Source organism: Abramis brama (genome assembly GCF_963993115.1).
Source record: "Abramis brama genome assembly, chromosome: 21".
In the NCBI taxonomy this organism is placed as follows: domain Eukaryota; kingdom Metazoa; phylum Chordata; class Actinopteri; order Cypriniformes; family Leuciscidae; genus Abramis; species Abramis brama.
In genome coordinates this window covers 4,247,918-4,273,621 of record NC_139983.1, presented here as the reverse complement: position 1 = coordinate 4,273,621, position 25,704 = coordinate 4,247,918, and the positions used below count along the sequence as shown (strand labels likewise).

Genomic DNA, 25,704 nt, shown 5'->3' with positions numbered 1-25,704 from the left:
TAATTCAGAAAGGATGCATTAAATTAATGGAAAGTGACAGTAAATATATTTATATTACAAAAGATTTCTATGTCAAATAATTGCTGTTCTTTTGAAATTTCTATTCATTAAAGTATCCTGAAAATATGTAGCGCAGAAAATATTATGCAGAAAAATAAACACTGATAATAAGAACCATTATCAAAAATTGAGCACCAATAATAACTAGAAAAATACATTTCCGGGGGAACTGCAAAGTGTGCTTGCTCGGGTGCGGTTCACTAACGTTAGCAGGTAGTGGATAAGGGTGCGTTGAAGTTTGCTTGATGTGAGAATTTCAACAATAGTACTTTTTTCAAGATCGTGCAAAAAGGTGAAAATTCATGTGCATTAAGAGACATGTCTGCAATGTAGACTAGTGCCAATGCCATTGTTTATGTGGCTTGGTTGTTGGTTTTGAAATAATTGGCTATGAATATACAGCAGAGAGTGGGAGTGTTTTGGGTGATGAAATAGTATTGAAAAGAAGTTGACAGTCTTAATTTACTGTATCCAATAAGCCAATACAAAACTCACCCAGCTGTTCTGTGGTTGAGTGTTCCCTTTGATTAAGAACAAATTTACTATCTCAAATTAAGGTCTACCGTAATTAGCGATGCTTTGATTGCTGCTGTCAAGATGGTTGTCATCACCTACACAGAAACGCTGATTTTTATAGCCTACCGTCAGTCCTCATATTGTAATTAAATGAAAAACGCTATCAGTTTCACTATTAGCTTATTCTAGCGATGCAATCGCAACAACATGGATAACGCTGTTTGGCCTTGCCTAACTTTATATGACATATGTGCCATATGCTAGAGTTACACATCCCGCTGCCATTTCAGGGCTTGAATTTTGGTGCGGGAATGTGGGGATTGCGCATAATTTAAACCATTCCCGCAAGGTTAGCTTTTATAGTGCGAGAAATTCCCGCACAAATATATTCGCTTCATCTCAGAGCAAATGATTAAAAAATAAATTCACAGATGCGAGACAAAATATGTCAAACTGTCTTTTATTTTCTAATTTAATTCCTCAATCAGCGCTGGACCGGCATTTTCTGTCTTCCGCTGAGCCCTGGCCGTAGACAGATCATGTTTCACGCTGTCAATGCAGTGGTCTGCGTTGCGTTGATCTTATTCACACTATCGAGTGTAGGTGCAGCATTCTAACATTGAGTCATAATGAGCTGTTTGTGAAGAAATTATCCGCTTCCAAATGATGTCATTTTAATCACTAAATTGAAACATTAAAAAACAATTTGCTCTTTATGGTGTGCGAGTGATAGAGCGCGGCAGCAACGAACCATCAGCTTGCAGCGTAAACAACATTGAATGCTCGGCCGAACAGCTGACCATAGCTGTACAGGGCGCCTTATTATTTTTCATCTCCATAAATATATCTAGTAGTAAAGCTAATGCAAGGGCTAGAAATCTATTAATCTTTTGCTGATACTTCCTTGTCATCATGGAGAGCGCAGTTCATGGTTGCATAGCAACGACAGACGCCACGGGAGAGCAAGCGCTTGTGGAAAGGAGACAGCGGCGCGCTCGCGCTTTCCACTTGTTTTTACACATCTAAGGTGCGTTCCATTCGACAGGGTCCATACGCAGTGTTCACTGCTCCCCTACTCCCTGAGCACGGTATATCAGTTGAAGTGGACTTCACTGACAATAACCGCTCATTTGAAACGCCCTGCAAATGTCATCAAAGAAAGTCAACGACGGGGTCGCGCAGATTATGATATAACATAAATATATATAGGACTACATTCATATTTTAATTTTTATTATTATATTATATATTTACAATTATATTGCACTATTTTACAACTACCTAAAATAAAATCACTTTACTTCACAAACTAGCTAAGCTGGCTGCATTCACTGAGGTAAATTATAATCATCAAAAGTAGTATATGTAATATTCACAACAATAACCGTTAAAAAACTGTCATTTGTATAACAATGGCGAAATGTATGAATACTTGCACACATACGTAAACTCCTCCATCGTTAGTTATGACCGTTCTGACTGGTGGTGACGTGGTGCGCGAAATGACAGTTGGGTGATCATCGCTCTCCACTTCCTGTGAAGTGATGTATCGATGTTCCCTTATTCCCTATGCCGTGCGCAGTGCCCTTCGAACTGAACATGTTCGCTCCCTTCGGATTGGAATCTCACTTAAGATGGCGGAAAACCCTGTGAAGTCCACTTCGCAGTCCACAACGCACCTCTAGAGCGACGTTGTTGATTGTTTGAGCATGTGACTGCACATTTCTCCTTGTTTTCTATTGTTATGCGCAGCATATTTCCCGTGCGCACAAACACAGCCACAGACCATGAATTGTTTGTTCGGTTAGCGAAGAAGAGCATGATGTATTTTGTATAAAGTTTTTTTTTATTTTTATTAACTGTTTTGAGAACTGGAAATGCACAATTCATTCATACAAATCTGTATATATTAATAAATGAAGATGATTAAATTAGACCGATGCAAAAAAGCGAAATTCAGGCCCTGCATTTAAGACAAACCTAGTAAAAACGAATGTAGTCTATACACTGACTTGGCAGCTCTGTGAAATGTAATACAACAGTGCCACCTACTGTCTAAATGCATTAACATTAAAAGTGTGAGGTGAAACTTTTGCATAGACATAGGTAAATGGGTTTGTCAATTAGCCTGAAATAAAAAAAATAAAAAAAAGTTCAGATCTTGTGCATCCTCACATTGGAGTCCCGAGTTAATGTACAAAGTTTGGTTTCGATACGTGACAGCGTTCCTGAAATATGAACTACTTCCTGTCTTGGCGACTACGCCGCTGATTTCGTTTGGCTGTGACGGGCAAACGCTTCCGAAAATCAAAAATCCTTCTAGTAACTTTTGTGAGGCTTGGTCCAAGGATCATGTACGTCCAGTTTCGTGAAGTTCGGACCAAATTTGTGACCTGTGAAAGTTTAGTTTCGCTTTCTGTTCAATCCACTATGGCGGATGAACGACATGGACTCGTGATGTCATCTTCGCGAGCAACTTACACCGGTACTGACCGTACGTTTTAAAGTTGGAACTGCTTTCAGCAAGCACACTTAATTAATAATAAATGAGCAGCAAATGAGCATAATAGAATAATCATGAAGGATCATATGACACTGAAGACTGGAGTAATGATGCTGAACATTCAGCTTTGATCACACAAGCAGAAGAGACTTTCAAAAACCAAAACCAAAATCTTGCCAACCCAAACTTTTAATCGGAAGCATACACACAGTACATTCAGATTTTTCGACATAATAGAGAAACAAACAATACTAAGAGATCTGAATTACATATAATACAGAGAAACACAATTTGTGGAAAATTAGCTGGCTCTCTAGCGCTCTTTTCCATATCAAAGAGCAGTGTTTACAGATCCCACCACACCCGGTTCTGCTGGAGCGAGAACATCCGGCCCGAGGCGTACTGTTTGAGGAATTTCTGATCCTCAACTGTTTGTTCAGGCCTCTGTGTCCAACACTCCCTTTTCCTCCCTCTCATTCCCTCCATCTGTGCAAGGCTACTCATGTGAGGGTCATCTCTGATCCATCGGCCCAGCTATCAACTCCAACGTTTGTGCAGTCCTAGGAGACTCCAGACTCTTCTTCATGAAACTGAACACTGCACAGTAGCTCAGCGGTGTGTGTCTGTAGTAGAGATGCGCGGTTGGCGGTTACAGCCGCGGACTCCGCGGATAAACCGCGGATCGGGCGGATGACGTGACGAAAAATAATATTTTAATTCAATTCGGGCGGGTGGCGGGCGGTTGAACCAATCAAATGAAAAATATTATGTAAACAGCAATCAGCGGATGGCAGGCGGGTGCGGTTTTGAAAACTGGTCAAAAACGTTGGTGCGGATGGATGGCGGACGGATGATGAGTTTTGTGATGCGGCTGCGGATGAAATAATAGCCCATCCGCGCATCTCTAGTCTGTAGGAATATTCCTCAGCCATCTCAACACTCAATATCTTGACAAATCTATTGTGCAATAATGTTTAGTAACCTAACATTTCAAAAGAGCCATGCACATCATCAACTTAATTTATTTTCTGAGTAAATCTACACAAACTCTATACCTTGCAACCAGTGGGGATTTCTTTAAGACTGCAAGGGAAGCTCGGCTTCCCCTATAATGTCAAAAAAATTAATGGTCAAATATGTACTATTGTGTTAACATTTTATTGACTAAAAATGCGTTAGAAAACATTAGTTCATTCAGAATCAGCTACATACAGCAGGTCGGCTGACTCGATTTCCTTCTCATACATTCCCGTAGTGTCACAGACAGTGCATTTCCCTGTTGAAGCCCAGCGTCCATTGACTTCAATGGGGCTGCTCTGAACAGTTTTTTCCAGCGCTTTGAAACTAGACGGTCATTGGATAAATGCTGCGATTATGTCCCGCCCACGGACGCTCAGCGTCTCTGGGGGTGAATGAGGAGTGGGCTGGCCCGGACTCCGGGCTTCCGCGTGATGATTGGAGGGGATAGAACACATTAAATAACTGAACTGGTTAGGTTTGTTGAGTGTCACGTTAGAAATAAGTCAAAAGAATGGTCCAAAAAGTTAAGAGAAGATATCATCATCCTTTGCAAACAAGGAACAGGATACAAAAAGATAGCGAAGGCACTAAATGTTCCTAGAGACACCGTTGGAAGCATCATTCGCAAGTTCAAAGTTAAAGGAACAGTGGTTACACTACCTGGACGGGGCAGAAAAGGAAGATATCAATGGCTGCAACCAGATTTCTGAGAAGGCAGGTTCAGATAAAACCCTCGAGTGACTGCAAAAGACCTGCAGCAAGACTTGGTGGCAACAGGCACTGAGGTTTCAGCTTGCACAGAAAGGCGCACACTAAACGCATGCGACTTCCATGCCAGAACTCAAAGACTACACCACTACTGACCCAGAAGCACAATAACACTTGGCTCCAATTTGCTCAAAATCATATAAATACGCCACAGAAATTTGGGGATTCTGTTCTATAGAGTGATGAAACAAAACTGGAACTTTTCAGCCCTATGGATCAGCGGTATGTCAGGAGGAAGAAGAATGAGGTGTTTGGTGTTTTAAGCCCCCAACGGCGCCTTCCAGGCAGCGAGGGGATGGGTAGGTTTAAGGTTGAGGGTAGGGTTAGCTGCCTCTAAGGAGCCATTGGGGGCTTAAAACACCATCGAGCGAAGAATGAAGCATATGCTGAAAAGAACACTGTCTACAGTTCAGCATGATGGGGCTCGGTGATGCTCTGCGGCTGCAGATATTTACATCCTCTGGCTCTGGAAACCTGTGTGTGGAAGGGAAGATGGATTCATTGAAGTTTCAGGAAATCCTTTGAGAAAACGTCATGCCGTCAGTGAGAAAGCTGAAGATTGGACATCATTGGACCTTTCAACAGGACAATGATCCCTAGCATACCTCAAATTCCAGCAAGGCTTGGTTTCAGAAGAAGTCCTGAAAGAGCCTACAGTGGCCATCACAGTCCCCTGATTTGAACCCCATAGAAAATCTCTGGTGTGATTTGAAGAAGGCGGTTGCATTACACAAACCCTAGAATATTACTGAACTGGAGGCCATTGGTCCGAATTAGTTTATGAGCTGATAAAACGGACCAAAATGCAGTCACGTGACAACATCTACATCACTCGTTGGCCAGATGTGTCTTGAACGCACTTCCATAACTGCACTTCGTTTGGTCAGAATTAACGTGCGGGGAAATTCCAACAGAACTCCAGGAAGTAAACAAAGAGGTGGGAAATCCGGCAGACAACATGCCGCTGTTTACTATGGAGAGACGACTGCGTGGGCTGAATGTATCCCTGGTCATATTATATTATATAGTTTGTCTACACCACTTTAGACAAACAATAATATTTGAGAATGAAGCGAGGATGTGGCTCGAAAATAATGTCAGGCTCCGCACCTCCTCACAACTCCAAGTTTGTCTGCGAGCTGCCATGCTTAAGGTGCAACCTGTCAACAAACATTTCTCCTCATCCCATAATGCACAGCGCAGCTGACTACGGCAACTGGTTCAGTCCACCTCTTCGAGGAGGTCTCGGTACGCTTGTTTGGTCCGCTTTTGGTGCGCACCCGAGTGCGATTGCCGCATTCTCACCTGCCCAAACGAACCGCACCAATGGGGAAAACTAACTCTAGTGCGATTCAACCGAACTAAATGAGGTAGGTGTGAAAGCACCCTAAGCCTTGCCAATTGAAATATTCAAGCACAAGACGTGAAAGGGAAATAAATTTGTTACACGCTGTGTTTTTCTGTGCACAAACATCTGAAGCGTGTGCCCAGAAATCTGCGTCTCAGACAGCGCACGAAATTGAACTCTTTCACGTCTTCTTGCGCTTGAAACGCCTGTATTGTCGAGTTAACTGTATCCTCGTTAACAGTCAGTTATGTCTTATGTGAACAAACAATTCAGAAAGAAAATGCATGTGTATCAGTATATTGGATCTGTGCATTAGCTCTTAAAGGGACAGCAGCCTAATACGGGTGAAACTCGAAAAATTTGAATATCATGCAAAAGTTTGTGTATTTCAGTAATTCAAATTAAAAGGTGAAACTAATATATTTTGTATATATAACTATATACATATGCATGATTATACTTTTCAGAGGGCCAACATTTCTGTATTTAAAATTCTTTTTTTAATTGATTTCATGTAATATTCAAATGTTTCAAACTTTTGCACAATATTCTATTTTTTTTTAAATATTCTTTATTTTTTAGATGATACCTGCTACCATCTGTGTCCTTAATGTTAATCAAACCACAAAAGACAAAGAAAAATCAATTATTCATCTTGACTGAATTTTTTTTGCAACTAATAACGATTAATCTATATTTTATTTATAAAAAGAAAACTATGTGAAATAGTGTTATTTTACATTTGATTTCAATTTCTGAACTTTGCTCAGTTCTATTTATTTGTGCTATTGCTAATTTTTTCTTATTGTATGTTTACTTGTCTTTAATAATGTTTGAATTTATATTAGTTAGTCTAGTTTATTAGCTGGTTGTTCTTTAGGCTGCTGATTTGTGTTCATGGTATTCAGCTGCAACAGAATGCTTTGCAAAATGACAAAATAAATATGTTTGATATCTAAATGTTTGACTCTTTTTTACCACCATATTGAAATCAAAACTGGGAATCGATCAGAATCTGAGAATCGGAATTGGAATCAGAATCACTAAAGTTCAAGCGATACCTAACCTTAATGACAGTGTATGGAAATAATAGCGGGACTACAAACGAGGCGTTTCAGGCAAGGGTTTTCTGTTGGAATAACTCACTCCCTTTGGCTTTGTAACAGATTGATTACATGCACAAACAGCTTTATTACACATTAAAGGAAAGTTAAAATAAAATAAAAAAACATGACAGGAGCCATTGAAGTAAGTGAAATTTGTACTTTCCAATTGTTTTAGTATTTCTTAGTAAATAGATCTTTAATTTGTGATTCATTCCATTCTTAGTGTCAACAGGCTTTTAAAAAAGCAAAACATTCTACTGGAGCTCAGCAGTAGATGATTTCCAGAAGGCTACTATTAAATACTTTCAGTGCGGTTTCCCCTCAACAACCTCAAAATGTTTTTCAAAATCTTCAGGACTCCTTTGATACCTAGAGCCATGTGACCGTCCATGCTAAGCACTGTAAAGTGAGACAGACTGACTCCTGGAACACAGTGTTGCTGTGTGTCTGTGGGCTGGAATGCAGAAGCGTGAAGTTCTGGGTGTGTTTTAGACTCTCTCTGAATGGAAGCACAAAGGCCAAGCTGGAGATCCTGGTGATGGGTCTTACTTTCTGCTCTGGGCGCTAGATTTATTATGACTGGCTAACCACATTTATGCTTAGCACACCACATAAACTTAGCTCACTTTAACAGAATATTTGCACGGTATCTGGAGATTAAATGCTCATTATCCTCAAAGACAATGTTTACAATCATGCACATAATAAATCTTATTAGGGGCGGAGGTAAAGTGAATGTGGCTTTGGGGTGACGATGTAATAAATGAAAATAAACAGATCTAATCCACACAAAAAAACCTGGTGAAATGGAATTTAAACCAAGCAAACACACAGCATAAAGCTGAATACACACTGTGGGAGTTTTTCCAGTTTTGGGTCACTTAGTGTGACTAGGGTGGCCATTACTATAGCAACAAAAAGGAGGAGCCTTTGCAGGATTCAGTGAAGCCAAGATAAAAACTGTAAAACAGTCCCAAACAAACAGTGACAGAAATTAACTGCCCGCCCATGTTTTCTCTTCTTCCAGAAGCCGTTTCACTCAGATACACGTCTCAGCAGGGAAGAAAAGACTATTGCAATTTCCGTTTAAGGCGAGACACGGCAGGCAAAAACATTGATTTTTCATGCAGTGGTCAGTTTTGAGATTTTTGGCTAGTTTACTCCTTCAATATGTGTTCTTTCAAGCTGCTATAAAGATACATTAAGATGTTTATTTTATTACATTTTGTTTACTTGCGGCAGTAAGTTTCTCCCGAATTTAACAAGAAGTTAGCATTCCAACTCGAGACGCCGAGCTCCTTCTGTTCACTGAAGTCTGTCATGACCGGTATTGTTGTAAAGCTCTGAGTCTCCTGCACAACGCTATGCAACCCAAATATGGGCATTTCCTTTCTATCAGTAACCAATCGTGAACATCCAAAGGGGGATTTAAAGCTAATGACAAAATCTCATTTAGAGCTATTTAAATCTTAAATGCCGTTTTCTCAAAATTAGTTTTTTGTCATTCTCCAGAAGAAACATCTCAGCCTATGTAGCACCTGTGTACACCAAACTCTCCAGTTATACACTTAGCAGTATTCTGAAGATATTTTCAGAGGGATTTGTTAATAAATCATTCCTGGCCTGATTTATGTGACATTTTAATAAATAAAAAAACAAATAAAAAAATGGCAAAAATCGATTTTTTTAAGGCTAAGGACAGTATATTTTGATTTCCTAGGTAATGAAAGCATATACATCTTGAAATCCCTCTGAATTTTTTTTTTCATCTTGTGTGTAAAATAATTTTGCACCTGGCTTTATCATATGTTCAGATCGATCTACCGAAAATATACGCAAAATCGTGCATATTTAATGAGATAATGGCTAATTTGCATAATTAAATTTCTAAAACTTGTAATAATTTTTTTTAATATACTTGTGTAAGTAATCAACTGAGGAAGTTTCTTGGTGATATCTATTATTTTAAAATGTTACCCTATTCACCTGTAGTGTCTCGCCTGAAATGAGACACGCCTATTGAAGCTAGTTGAATTGAAGGAGAGGGCTAAAATCGGGGTAGAAAATGGCTTATTATTTCTAAATTAAGACAGTTGTGATATAAAATATCTTACTAACATTTTAAGTGCACCTTGAGAAACATTATAAAATGTAAAAAATGTTGATCATGACCCATTTAAGTGAGTATGCTTGTCTCACTGCACCATTGAGGATGTTCAGAGATGTGTTCATGGCTCTTCAGAAAATGCCAAGAAGAAGGATATATGTACAGAGCAGAGCTCAGCAAGAGTTCAGGACTCAGTCTGATGAATAGGAACTCCTAATAGTCGCTCCGCAGACTCCAGATGATCACATACCAGCCAAATAGATCAGCACAAATGAGTCTGTGGAACCGCTCCAACCAAACCATTAACCCAGCAAGACCTCAGGCTGAGACTAATAAACATCTTCCTGGAGGACAAACATATTATTTGTGGGCATTTAAACAACTGAGCTATTTTACTGTTACTGAAAACTATAAAGAACATTTTAAAGTAGATCCTAAATTACTACTCTCTTTGTCTCAAAAGTTCAGGCTTAAAGAAAAACTAGAAAAATAAGTTAAAGTGTGTTTGTATCACAAGTGTGTGTGTATCAAGTGACCAGGCCTGGTTATAAGGGGCAACGAATGACCCTCAAACACAAGCAAGAACACCCTCAGTTGATACTGTAGTAATATATTGGCGAAACAGACATTTTGCAAACGCTCCAGACAGTGCATATCTGTGTTTGCGCTCTGGAGAATGTCAAAATGTATCCATTTACAACGTGTTTTTGAAGCAGTGAGCAATGTAGCCAATCACAGACATGGTTGTTGATCTCTTGAACGCAATGGGTTTAATGGGGTCATGACCTGGATTTTTTAAATTATTTTATAATGTTTCCTGAGGTGCACTTACAATGTTAATATGATTTTTACATAAAAAAATTCACAATTTAGAAATAAATGGCTATATTATAGAATAATTTTCTATTCTGATTTTAGCCCTCTAATTTGAACACTCTGTTTGAAGTGCAAACATCTTTGCATATGAAATAAATATTGCATATTACTACGTTTTGACTATTATAGGTGTCAAGATTAACAAATCGTGAAAAGTGTTGATTATAGCATTATATTTAGATCTAATCACATGAGAGGTTGCAGAGGTGAGGATTGAGTAGATGACAGACTGTTGATCACGTGAATGCAGTGATCTCATCATTGCGACGCGATTTCTGCACTTTCACAAATGCTTTCACCATAAATAATGCAAACATGATGTGAATACAGCAAGAGAGTCATTGATTACATAAAGGGAGCATTCTTTGATCGCCTTCTGTATATAATTTAATCTAATTATTTTCATGCTACTAAGAAAAACAAAGTTAAGTTGATCGCTTAGTCACTGTACCAAAATTGTTAAAATTGTTTACCAAAGAAAATCTGTCTGAACTTGAATAATTACACATCAGAAATCACTGATCACAGATCAGGCATTTAGAATGAACACTGTTACTTTACATGTTTGTGGCGTTGCTGATGGATCCATATCGTAAAAGTCTGTTTGCAAAGCCTGCACCGAGATTGCGACTGCGAAGATTGCGAATTATCAAATAATCCACAGTGAAATGTACCGAACACAAACATATAATGCACTGCTGAGACTTTCCCATAGTTGAAGTAAACAAACACTTTCCTAGCATTAGGATCCTTTGAAAGGTAATGTTATTGATCCTGTGTCGATCTTTACTCGTTCTCATGTCACTATTCACTAACACACCAGTGGGCGGAGCCAAAGACATGGTGATGTAGGCGTTGATCTTCTGCAAAGGCGGTCTTTCGTCGTAATATCTTAATTGCATATCATAATATCATAATTCCACACCTTTTATGTGCCTTTTCTGGCCTTGGCTTCAATAAAAGATGTTTATGGAATAACAAGGAAGTTTTGAGTTTTGAAACTTGCAGGCTATTTTTATAGTATAACTACCTCTTAAAGGGATAGTTCACTTTGAAATTAAATTTTGGTATGTTTTAGCTTACCTCAAGGGCATCCAAGATGTAGGTGTCTTTTTTTCCGCAGTAGATTCAATTTTGATATTTTTAGGTCAAAACGTTCTTGTCTGTCAGTCATATAATGCAGGTCTATGGTCACTGTCTCAAAGAGCATGCACAGAGTCCAAATTAAAACAATTCCCCATCGTCCAAATTAAACAATTCCCCATCGTAAGTACACATTGATGGCCTAAGACACGAAACGAGCAGTTTGTGTGAGAAAACGAACAGTATTTATATAGTTTTTACCTTTTGTACACAGCGACGTCCAAGTGATCTGATCTGACGTGTACGCAGACTGGTGCATAGATATATACACTAGATGTCGCCTTGGCTACGGCATTCGTTCAATGAACTGCCGTCGCCAAGGCGACATCTAGTGTATATATCTATGCACCAGTCTGCGTACACGTCACACACTAGGAAGCGCCCGCGCCCTCAGATCACTTGGACGTGGTTGTGTACAAAAGGTAAAAACGATATAAATACTGTTCGTTTTCTCACACAAACCGCTCGTTTCGTGTCTTAGGCCATCAATGTGTACTTACGATGGGGAATTGTTTTAATTTGGACTCTGTGCATGCTCTTTGAGGTGGTGACCACAGACCTGCATTATATGACTGACAGACAAGAACGGTTTGACCTAAAAATATCAAAATTGAATCTACTGCGGAAAAAAAGACACCTACATCTTGGATGCCCTTGAGGTAAGATAAAACATACCAAAATTTAATTTCAAAGTGAACCCTTTAACTGTCAAAAGATCAAGTAAAATTTGAATTCTCAGTTCATGGCCCTTTTAAGTCAGCCAGAATCCACTTTTTCTTTTATTCAGTGCCGAGTTATGCAGGCTCGCGAAACCTCATTAGCAAACAAAGTGTAGACATGATGTCAGATATTTATTGTGCATTGTTGGCAGCTTAATTGATCATAACGGAACTTTGTGAGATTGCGATGAACTGACAAAACGACAGTGTTTTAGTGATTAAATGTATTTCATAGGGCCCTAAACATGTTAAACTTTTAAAGGGGTGGTATTAGGGCAGCATGATTATGACAAAAATCATAATTGCCGATTATTCCCTTGAAATTGTAATTGCGATTATTAATTACGATTATCAGAATATGACTAATAGTAAAGACTACTTATAAATAAAAATTAGGCCTATGCTAAAGCTATTAAATAGCAGTCCCAAACTATTTTTTGTTAATACAGTGTTGGTATGAGCCACCACAGTCATTTAATAATATAATAAAAAAAACACAAGGTGAAAATAAAGTGGCATTTTGGGGTTAATATGGAAACGACAGTTACCATGGTGAATACACAATATTAACAAGAACTGTTAATGAAAAATGGAAACTGCTCTTGGTGAATAGAATGAAAATCATCCCTGCATGCAAATCCTTCTCAGCTAACACACGACATACCAGTAACGTGATTTATTGGTATTTTACTTTTATTTAGTGTAATTTACAATGTAACGACGTTGCATGCTTGTAGTTTCTTTTACACTTTATATACAGTGAAGCGACACACTGTGCGCGCCGCCGCATTTGCGCGTGCAATTGATGAGTGTGCGCTACGAGAGCACACTCCCCAGAGTGTGTATGTGAAGTTTTAGCTCAAAATACCCCACAGTTATTTTTATATAGCATGTTAAAGTTGTCACTTTTTGAGGGTGAGCAAAAACGCACCGTTTTGTGTCTGTTTCTTTAAAGGGGTCATGAACTGGCTTTTTAAAATATTTTATATTGTTGCCTGAGGTCAACTTATGACGTTCGCTTGGTTTTTACATTCAAAAACATCAAAATGAATAAGTAATAGGCTATTTTCTACCCTGGTTTTGAGCCTAGCTCCTGAAACGCTCGGTTTTTATGGGCGTGCCGCATTGAAGACTTGGAAGTCAACGCCCACTGCTATGATTGGATAACAGTTTTGCATATTATAATGAGTTTCATGTAATGCGCGAATCAGTGGGCGGGGCTAAACAGGCAGTGTTGAAGTAGGCGTTGATCTTCTTCTGCGGAGGCGGGGTTTGGGGAGGCAGATCCCCACTTTGAAAAACCTGTCGTTCGCTGTGCCTGGTGTCAATAAAAGCTTTTATTGGACTAACAAGGAAGTTTTCAGTTCTGAAACTTACAGGATATTCTTATAGTATGAAGACCTCTTATATGTCAAAAGCTCAAGGAAAATTTGATTTCACAGTTCATCACCCCTTTAAATGCAAATGAGCTGCTGCTCCCGGCACAGGGGGCGGAGCTTCAACAGCTTGCACTCACACAGACATGCACTGAACATTTCAAAAACTTTTAGCCTTTTATGTTCAGACCAGATTCAGACAATAATGGAGAGACTCAAGAAGAAGTGACAACATGTAGAAGCAACAGGACATTTCTGAATGGTTAGTTGATGAATTTATGTATATTATGTGTAGTTATCTTCTAGTCATTGATTAGCATAGTCTATCTTGATAATCTGTAATTCATGTTCCTGGGGGCGGGGTTTATGTAAATTCTAGGGTTGGTGATGTCACTAACCCGGGACGAATGTTGTGTAGTCTCTACCAGCCGTTTGTTGTAGTCCTTAAAAAGCAATTTCTGTAAAATAAAATATCTCCCTTTGGTTTGAACTTTGAGCGTCGTAACTTTGCAGATGTTGTTTATGTTCAAACAGCAACATTACACACTAACTAAAGTTAGAAAAGTCAAATCATAATCAACCACCCTTTTAATAAATTGTTGTACAATTAATTAGAGCAAATAAACAACAAATACATTTAAACCGGTATCAGGAATGGCCCATTTGCTCCTCAGCTTGCAGACAGTTTCTCTCAAAGCATCACTACACGTTATAAAGTTTCATTAGGCCACAGCCACACTGAAAATGATTTGGTATAGGTCATCTATGATTTACTGAATGGCCTTTGAACATGTTTTTATTTATGTTTAAAGTTTTAAAAAGAACGTAACACAGACTTCATCCTTCAATCACGACATGAAGGGTCATCGGCACACAGAACAGAGCCAGTATGCGGTTCCCTCAGACAGGAAGGTGAACTCGAGTTTAGTTCCTCTGCTCGTCTCTGAGGACGGGCTTAATCAAAGTCAGAAACACAAGAGTCTGTTCAGGTAAGCAGCGCAAAACAGCTTAGCGCGAAGCTTTTGCAACAATGAAATCTTGGACCAAGGACAAATTCAAGAGGATGAGAAAGAAAAGAGATGAAAAGACAACAGTGGATTATTCTGACATCACCGTTCCTGTGTCCTCCTTCCTGTCCAGGGAAACAAAAGCCTTTCATCGCCTCACACGCCACTGATGAGCAGATGCTCATTCATCACACGCCCTACCAGAGCCCATCAACAACTATTACAAACATAAAGATGCTGCCAATTTCATTAAATAAATCTTGCAAAATTATCAAAGGGAAAAGCATGAGCATAATTCAAGCGCCAAGGTACAAAGTCATGTTTCTGTTGCATGGTTTTATCGTTTCAGCTTCTCATAATCGCATGTTTGATGGATTTCATATCTTATGATGGTATGTTGAGTTCTTTGATTAGAAGATGGCACACTTTTAATAAACACTTTTGAGAAAAAAAAAATCACTGGAAGGTTCATGGCAATAACTGTATATATACAGTGCTTTTGTTCTTTTAAAGTTACTCGGAAATAGTTGGCACGTATTACATCTGGATGAAGGAAAGTTCAAGAAATAGTTCTGCTAATTTCTTCAGTGTTATCTGCACAACAATTTAAACTTTTTAAAGAATGAGTCTGACTTAATGCCAACAGTCAAAAGTCTAGATAACGAGAATGAAATATAGATAGAGGAGGTCTGGGTCTCTGAATTATTTTATTAATGGTAGATAAATCTAATCTTGCCTTGATCAGAGTTCTGAATATCTACATACCTGACAATCACAAAAACTTGACAGAAGAAAATTGATTAAAAAGTATTAGCTCTGTTATTTCTAATTATTTGACTGGTGATCTTGTAGCAAATCAACTTTGCCTGAGAGTAATGTTATTAAAAAATCTGTAACATTGCATATAACATGTATTCTAAGTTCAAATTAAATGCACATGTAAAATATGTAGTTACACTTTATTTTAAGCTGATGGTTACATGTTACATGTACTTACTTTCTACAAACATGTAGTAAATATTACATAATTCAGTACTTATTTGTGTATTTACACTGTAGTACCTTAAAATAATGTGTAACCAATGTTTATAACATCATATCTGTTTTTTTGTCTTTCACGTCTGTGCATGTTCAGAAATTTGGCATGATAATAATCACATCATGCCCTGCATTATAATCATTCCTTTAAAGCCACCGGGAGCAACAGCTCCTCTCAGACCTCTGCATTAACACTCAGTTTACAGCCAATGATCTCGACTTTTCTTTTTATATAGTTTTCTAACCCTTCCTGAAAATCCTCAAAGAATGTTCCCAGTTTCCCAGTTTCTAAAGTGTGTTTTTGCACCGTTTTTTTCAAAGTATGTAGGCATCAGTGTTATTGTAGTATCAAGATACTATTAGCCTATAGTTTTATTAATATTTTGAATTAGGTTTTATTTTTATATTTTCATTTTTAATTTTCATTTTAGTAAAAGTCATTTCATTTTAGTTTCAATAATTTTATTGTACATTGTTGTTTTTATTTTTATTAGTTTGTGTTTTTTTAAAAACATGTCTATATAATTAATTTTTATTTGTAGGAATTTTAGTACATCAATGAAAATGTTAAATATTGCCTTGGCAATACATATATATATATATATATATATATATACATATATATATATATATATATATATATATATATATATATATATATATATATACATATATATACATATATATATATATATATATATATATATATATATATATATATATATATACACATATATATATATACATATATATATATATATATATATATATATACACACACACACACATATATATATATATATATATATATATATATATATATATATATATATACATATATATATATATATACATATATATTAGCGTTGTGCCGATAGACGATAGTATCGTGTATCGACGATAGACAGAGATATCGCCGATGGCAGATGCCTTTGACGATATCAATACGATAATTGGCTTGTTTTCCCATTAATGTATTAAATCATTATTATTATTATTATTATTATTATGAAGCTAGTATAGTTATTAAATTAATTAGGAACTACAATTATATTTGCCTTGCCTAAATTTATAACGACATCACCACATAACCACACTTGCGACATCACCACATAAGCACTTGCGACATCACCGACGCGCGCGTAGCCTATGAGGACCCCTCAAAGAAAATGTTTTTAAAACAGACTTAAAAAACTACATCCCACAACGAAATTGAATTGCAAGGTGATCCATTCACAAATTGTCAAGAGTGCTTGTTTTAACAGACGCATCATTCATCTTATACAGAGCCAAGATGAAGACGCGGCATCGTTGTTCGTCAGTAGGCCTATTTTGTTTCCATAGCACATTAACAAAATATTTAATGACACTAATAACACTAAAAACAATACAATTACAAAATATTAATTATAATAATATCAATAAAATTATATAGGCCGCCTAGGCCTAAAAGTCTTTAGTTCACGAAGCATATCTGTGAAACTCTGCCATCTGTGAAAATCACAAGCAACTTAAAACTTGTTTAACAAGAAATATTCTTCAAATTTTTTCACTGTCAATAATGTAAGTCCACAAGAGAAATATTAAGGCAGTAAATTGATAGTTGCTGTACCGTTATATCCACCGTCGTCTCTGAGAGAACGCGCCGTTAATGCAGTGAAAGCTCAGTCCGTTTCTGCTTTCATTTTCAGGGAATGAGCGCGTTTACATGCACGTTATTAACTCGATTATGCTGAATAAACTGACAATGCATGTGATCATGTAAACGCATTAACCCGTTTTCCTTTATCAGAGCCAAGTCATAGGTTTAAGTAGGCTATAACCGATCGACTTTTAGATTTTTGCCTCTGATTTCTCCCGGCATTTAAAACCCGCGTTATTTGGGCTTATTGAAGTGCGGTGCGCATAAGTGAAGTGCATCCAGACAGAGAGAGCACTGGTAGGAGGACATATATCGCAGACTCCAACACTTTTTTTTGACCCATGAAATTAAAACGTGTTCTCATCTCGTGCAGAAGTAGCCTACAGGCAAAATGCTGCATCTGTAACGGCATGAGAGGATAATGTGTGTCCGTAAATTTCCCGCTGACGATTAGGATCTTTTTTTTACCTCACTATACCGGGAAATAACCTGATTTAGCCTATTAATAAACACTCCACCTTTGCTAGCAAAATAGAAAAAAATTCTCATATTTAAAACAATGTAATAAAACAAGCAAATTGATGAGTAAATAAGCAAGTTAATAATCAAATAAGTAAGCCCCGCCCCCCTCACGATAATATCGTGTATCGCCGATCTCACAGGCTGACGATAAGACGATATGAAAATGGAGCATATCGCCCAAGCCTAATATATATATATATATATATACATACACATACATATATATACATATACATACATATATATACACATATATATACATATATATACACACATATACATATATATATATATATATATATATATATATATATATATATATATATTATAAAGTAATTAACTTTAATGAATTAATTATTCCTTGTAATGCACATTATAATGCAAACATGATCTCATGAATAATTGTAACAACAGTTATAATACACATTTGACACTTATCAGTACTTATCTACATTGTTACACCTTTAGAAAGTATAATGCATTAAAACACATGACAAACAACCAATTTCAGATGTAATAAAGAATCTGCAACTATTATAATACATACATCATGAATACCTTTATAATGCATTATACAGTACATAAAGCCTAAGTAAAGTGTTAAAGTTTTTTCATATTTTATTTCAGTTAATGTTTATTTCAAGTAATGAAAATGTTTTTTTTATGGGTTTTAGGTAACTATAATAATGCTGCCAATGAGGCAATGCAGAATAACAGTTTATGAACACAGTTAAATGTGACCTGAGTCTTTGCTGCTGTGTTAAACCTGTGTCATCTCTACATAGTTTCACAATAACCAAGTAATGATTTGAAATTATTTAAATTTCTACTGAAATATTTGCATCTAAAGTCGGTTATTCAAGCCACACATCTTTGGATGCAAAATGAATTTAAATGGACTCAGTCAAGCATTTCCTTGCGAAGAAAAATATCATATCATCATATCATATCAGCAAAACAAAGCAAAAACATTGGCTTCTATTATCACTCTTAACTGTGCGTGAATGAATGCAACAGAGCAGTTGTGCTCTAACAATGCCAGTTTTGACTCCACTATTTATATAAAGGACAGATGCATGCTGGAGTCCTATTACTTCACCAAAAGAGATCAATTCAAATCTTTTTTTGACAAATCGACATGACACTGACTTCACCCAAACAGCTGAAGTCACTGCTTAAGCGCAGAAGCTCTCAGAGAGAAACGTCTGTCTAAATCTCATCTAACCTTTAGACGTGTTCGGAGTGAACAGCAGGCCGCCAACACAACACACACCGTCCTGCTGCTCCGGACACTGGCACGCATAACAGCATTTCAGCAACTGATAAGACTTACATGCCTTGCATTCTGCGTTGGGTCAGTCTGACCATATAAGACAGTGTCTTTCCATCTACATCGGTGCATCCCTACCTGACAACACTGTTTAGTGTAGATTAATGCAAAACATGAGGTCATAATGTGGATTTGAGTTCATTTTCAATAATTCACTTCATGGCCGGGAATCAATTATTCCGTTTATATAATCTTTTCCCCCCAATAAAACGCAATCCTAAAGCAGTCACACAAGCATCTGTCTGAGAGAAGGACATTTATAGAAGTAGGCTTGAGCCATTGATAAGCAGACTAATGCAGTTATTGAAGAGAGATTGATAGATTGCTTAAGCGTGTGTGAAATACAATTGTGTGCGAGTCTCTCAACAGTGTTTGACAGCGTCTAAAGCAAAGTTGCAAGTTTAACTGCCTCAAAAACAGCGACATTACCACCTCGATACTGAGAAATGTCATGTAGTTTTGCAGATTTGAAACTATTTTATTGATAAAGTCGCAGGGCAGCGTTGACCAGCTTCTGTGTGTGTGTGTGTGTGTGTGTGTGTGTGTGTGTGTGTGTGTGTGTGTGTGTGTGTGTGTGTGTGTGTGTGTGTGTGTGTGTGTGTGTGTGTGTGTGTGTGTGTGTGTGTGTGTGTGTGTGTGTGTGTGTGAGAACGGGAGAAAGAGTGTGTGCTGTCCATAAATAATGAAATGTTGTGGGAAAACATGGAAATAGTTTGTCATTTTTATCCCATTGTTTGTTATAATTATTTGGTTAATTTGCAGTTGTAGGCTGTAAGGCCCTTTGAAATAAATCATTTAGCAAAGTGAATATGTTACTAACGCGCAGATTATTTGTGCAGAACTATATCCTTCTACTACTTCAAACGTCACTTTACAACTAGAAATGAAGGAACGCAGAGTCCCTTCATTGAAGCTTATTATATTATGTAGGATATTATGAGAGAGATCGACTAAGTGATTGTATTATCTGCATCTGATAAAGCATTCATTCTTCAGGTCAATCTGATATTCATAATAAAAAATATGTTTGAATGTCCACTGAGGAAAGCGATATCTTTAATATGAATTCCCATGACAGCGCTAGTCAATGCATTTGTCTGTTGCATCTTATAAGGTGTTGTTTAAGGTAGAAATAATGTCCTTGTTTACAAGCTTGTTTCAGTCCCTTTCAATATAAAAGTCTCTGCTACTGCCAAAAGTACAAAAGCTGTGTTCTAGTTAGTACAGGGTTTAAGTACAATTAAAAACATATATGACCTAATGCACAAACATATTAGCCACAGAAAAATATGAATTGCTATTAAAAATGTAAATTGATTGACTTGATTTAGTGAAACTTCCTGTAAAACAAGAGTAAAAGAGCTGGTCTTTGCCCATTAGCAGTGAGGTGTGGAGTGAGACTGGAGCATATGTCAGTGTCATGGTCCTGGTGGGCAGAGGTCTAAACTACAGGCCTCTGTGGTGTCAGTGTGTGTGTGTGTGTGTGTGTTAGTCCAGCAGCTTCTTGTGCACACTTTCATTAAAACAATTAACACAGACGTCAGTCATAAAGCAGACTCTGCTATGTGAAATATGCAGCTCATTCTTGTTGCCTCACAGTTGTGTAGTACAATAGCATTACGTTTAAAAAAAAGAATTACCTTTTAATTTCTGCAGATTAAGAGACAGATGCCAGCCATATCTGATTGATTGATTGAAAAACAGTCAAAATGTAGTTTATCAAGTTAAGACATGATATTTGTATTTCTATAGAGCTTTAAAATAAAATAAATTCAATAAAAAAAAATTCAAAGCAGCTTCACATTAATAATCAGGAAAATAAGTGCAATAACTGCAAAATGTATCAATTACTTCAATTTCAGCAATATAGCAGCTCTACAGAAGACAATAGCATCTTTATTCAGCTCAATTTAGTTGATTCAATGTTGATTTAACAGAGTCAGTGCTGAACAAAGTTCACCAGTTAATGAAACCACTCCTCCGTGTCTCCGGCCCTTGGATCTAAACAGGACATTTTAAGCTAATGTGCATTTAAGGCATCCATGTAAACATATTTTGCGTTGCTTGCACATACTGAAGGTTTTCTGTTGGGTCTAATACGGTTTTAATCTGCACCATTGTGATACATTTTTTTATGTACAATAAGCAGAATAATTGCAATATAAAAAGAAAAGAATGGATTTAAAGTTAGAAAGCATGAAGCTCGCGGTGACAGAATGCCTGTATGAATAAAACTGGCAAGTTATGGCAGCCACCATTTCAATGTTTATATTTCATATAACTTTATTACTATAAAAATAAATAAGTGTAATTGAAGTGTTTGTATACAAATCAGTTCATTTTTAATATTATAGTAGGCTAATGAAGCCTATAGGCTACAACTGACTCCCATAGTTTACAGCATTAGTTCAGAGATTTGTTTTCCTTGAGAAAATTTGCCATGTATTGTACCTGATATCCAAAATAATCAATATTGAATCGAATCGAATTGCAAGCTTGTGAATCGAAATCGAATCGAATTGTGAAATTTGTGTCAATACCCAGCCCTACTAAACACGGATGCTTGAACGTGTGTGTGTGTGGCGTGCTAGAACAGACCTCATTGGTTCTCACGCGTCTCACACACACACACATCTGTGCTTCTTCTTTTCCTTTTAATGGCGGTTGGCAAACCCACTTTAAGATGCATACCGCCACCTACTGCACAACACCCGCGTGACAGCTGACGGAAAATAAAGGATCGGGTTAAGGCTTGAGATCGGCTCGGGACATCCCATGAATGATCTGTTTCAATAGTGTTGTTCCCCGGGAGCTTTGAGTGCTGAAAGTCACAGCGTGTTTTCAAAGTACAGTAAAGTATTACAAGGTTTGAATTGCAGTAGGAATTAGTAGACAGACACAGTCGGATAACAAACTCTGTACTGCGGCGGATCTTGAGTTTCAGGTGTTAAATAAGGGACGGTGAAGGTTTCGGAGAGTGCACTTCTTTTAAACAGTCATTTCGACTTTATACCACCAGACGCAGGATTTAATCTCACTATGGTGTCATGAATAGTGCAGTGCCTATATATAAATTGCCATTAAACTCTCACATCAGCAAATAAATACCAAAAGTAATTTCATCTTTTCATCTGTTATGTAGTTTGGACTCTGAAATGTTTCTGTTTAGCATCAAGCTCTTGTAAATCCAGCCACACTGACAAAGTGCACATAGAGAAACTTTCAGATGGAAAAACAAACCAAGGACAAAGCAGAGAAGAACAATACTAGGAAACATCAGAACAAAGACTGAAAAATGGAGCATGTGCAAAAGCAAGGGCTATAAGGCTGAAGGAAACAGCTTGCAAAGCTTTATTTCCAAGACATAAGTGTCATTTTGCAGACTTGGCTGATATATGGGATTAGTGAGGGTTTTATAAAATGCCAAAAGGATCATTTTTGAAGGACTACCACAATTCACATAATGTAGAATGAACTCAATAAGAACTGAGTTTTCAGTTTCATGACACTGAAGCACTTTAGGTCACAACATTTTCTATGAATATCCTTCTAAAGAAGACAGTTACCTTAGGAATATACGTCCTCTTTTCACTGGGCTTGTAGTCCTGGTTTGTGAAGTGTGTGAAACATAGATCAGAGACGCTTTCATAGCAAAACAAAAAGTACATTCATACCAGACATGCCAACATTCCAGAATGGCTGGACAAAGACACGTTTGTATTTGTTATCTTCCCTCCATCCCAAGCAAACATTTGGGGAGGACAATTCTTAAAATCAATGCTAGACATTATAAGAAATGGAGTTTTTAAAGTAATTGTAAGACACTAAATTTGAATTACGTTGTAACTTCTCAAAGTTGCAAATGCTAACGTTAAATTACAAGAAATTATTCTAAATTCAAGAATTACGAGGCATAACACTAAATACTAATCATATAGTAAATAAAAAAAGTATTAATACTTTTTCAGGATGTCATTTAGGATGTAACACCATCAAACCATAATATATGAAAAAAATAAAAAAATAAAAAAATTAAATCTAAGAAATATGACTTAAACCGGCACAGAAACTGTGACGTGCTGTAAATGTGGTGAAGAACCACAGACACTCAGCACTTCCTCTTTGGAGGCAGGACGATCAGATGATAAAAGCCGAAACTCATGTGATGGTGGAGGCTGATTTTGCACATTCAGTTTTTGTTTATGGCTTTAGTGAGGTCCAGGAAAACTGTGGCATAACCATCTTAAGAATGATCACTCAGACGCAGCTGATCACATGGGCCTAATTTTTAACTTTATTTCTGGAAATTTAAATGTACTTTGTAAATGTACACTGAAAATAATTTGGAGTAGGATTTACTTGAAAAAAGCTAGGCAACTTTTTTCACTCAGAAAATGCTAGTAAATTTACAAAGTAAAAACCTAAACATATTTATCAGTAGCTTTAATTAGAAATCTTTAAGTTAAATTTACTTGGAATATGGAATTAAGTAAACTTTACTTAACCTAGTTAAGTGAAAGTAACAAAGGAAATAAGTAATTTTAACTTGGCTAGTAAAAGGTTGATTAATATCGATTTAGTTGAAATTTCCTTTGCATTACATTTCACTCAAACAATAATATTGAATTATACCAGTCATTTATAGTATGTGCTTTACTTAGATTATCTAAGTAAATTATACTACATGTCAGATGTTAAGCAGCCTGTGAATGCAAAGACCTCAATACTTGGTAGACAATACACAATGACGGTAACATTTGATGGATCATTTTTGTGTTTGAATGTGTCATTTTGAGCAGAAAATTTACTCGAAATGTCACAAAATGGCAAGTTACTAATCCTGACAACAAAAGCAATGATAAAACAGTGTAAATACAGCTGGAAACCAGTGAAAAATGAACCTCATTAATTATTCAAGGTCCAGTGCATGATGGGAACCCCAGTATCAGAAAAGTTGAGTAATTTTTACTTAATTTTATTGAGTTGATATTTACGCTTTCATTTCTACTCGCTTGAATTAAGTACTGATATGGAATTTACTTAGTTTTTTTTAATTCTTGCCTGAACTAACTTTTTCATGTAAATTATGTTGTTTTTTTCAGTAGTATTTACTTCACCAAAAAATCATTTTTTACAGTGTAAATTTGAATATTTGGAGTTGCCCTAAAGGGACTAGATGACTATGTAGACAATGTGACTGGTTCAACAACTCTAAAACAAATCTCCACTAGATTCCTCAAACTAGGAAGTCAAGGAAACACTTCATCTGTAATCACCGGATCGATCTCATGCATCTGACAGGCAATCACAGGCCCCACAGCTCGTGATAATGTTTATTTCATTGTGTGACTTGAATTTCTCAGCCTGTCTGTGAGAATGTGGACTGGTTTACATGTTCGTTTTCATCTGCAATATTACAGAAGGATTATTTTAATAGGACTGGCCAGGAATGAGGGCTTGCATTATTTTGGATAAGTCAACTTGCAACAGCCAAACTGTTGTTGTTGTTGTTATTTGTATTAATAATTATTATTATTACAGAGACACCAAACCAAAATTAGCAACCTTAACCTTAAAATAGCATAATATGGGCACTTTATGATAAAAGGCACTAATCCTCAATAAATATGCCAATAATAATAAACGAGGCTCAAACATCCATTTCGTAACAAACGTGTTTATTTGAGCACTTCCGTCAATGAAACATCACACTAAAGCCTTTAAAGCATTGAAATAAATATCAGTAAATAATATTAACTTAAATAATATAATAAAGTTAAATATTTAAAAAACATTCGTTTAATATTTCCACACAAAGACGCGTGATACAGCCTTAGCTACCGCTCTAGCTTTGAGAGGGATCAGGGATGTGGGACACGAGCACAATATCTTAATATCTTAAATATATTTTGTATATCTTCATGTTTTCTACATGCTGTACAGTGGTGGTCAAAATTGATGGCACCCCTGATAAATATGATAAAAAATGGCTGTAAAAAATAAATCTGCATTGTTTATCCTTTTGATCTTTCATTCAAAAAAAAAAATCACAAAAATCTAACCTTTCATTGAAGTAAAAGAATTGAAAGTGGGGGGGGGGTAATCACATTATGAAATAAATATTTTTCTCCAAAACACGCTGGCCATAATTATTGGCATAATTATTAAATACTTTTTGCAACCTCCTTTTGCCAAGATAACTGCTCTGAGTCTTCTCCTATAATGCCTGATGAGTTTGGAGAACACCTGACGAGAGATCAGAGATCATTCCTCCATACAGAATCTCTCCGGATCCTTCAGATTCCCAGATCCATGTTGGTGGTTCTCCTCTTCAGTTCAGCCCACTCCTCTTCTATAAGGTTCAGTTTAGGGGACTGGGACGGTCATGGCAGAAGCTTCATTTTGTGCTCAGTTACACATTTTTGTGTTGATTTTGATGTTTGTTTTGGACCGTTGTCCTGAAGGAAGATCCAACCACGGCCCATTATAAGATTTCTAGCAGAAGCCATCAGGTTTTGATTTTTTATCTGTTGGTATTTGCTAGAATCCACAATGCCATGTATCTGAATAAGAAGTCCAGGACCTCCTGCAGAAAAATAGGCCCACAACATATAAGATCCAGC

The 25,704-nt window shown here is 36.8% G+C and overlaps 1 protein-coding gene across 1 annotated transcript in view; it reads right to left on the bottom strand.

Moving 5' to 3' along the window:
• The window catches only part of stxbp6 (syntaxin binding protein 6 (amisyn)), a 52,845-nt gene that overhangs the window by 11,590 nt on the left and 15,551 nt on the right, over nt 1–25,704 (bottom strand). The gene's annotated exons all lie outside the window — the stretch shown is intronic.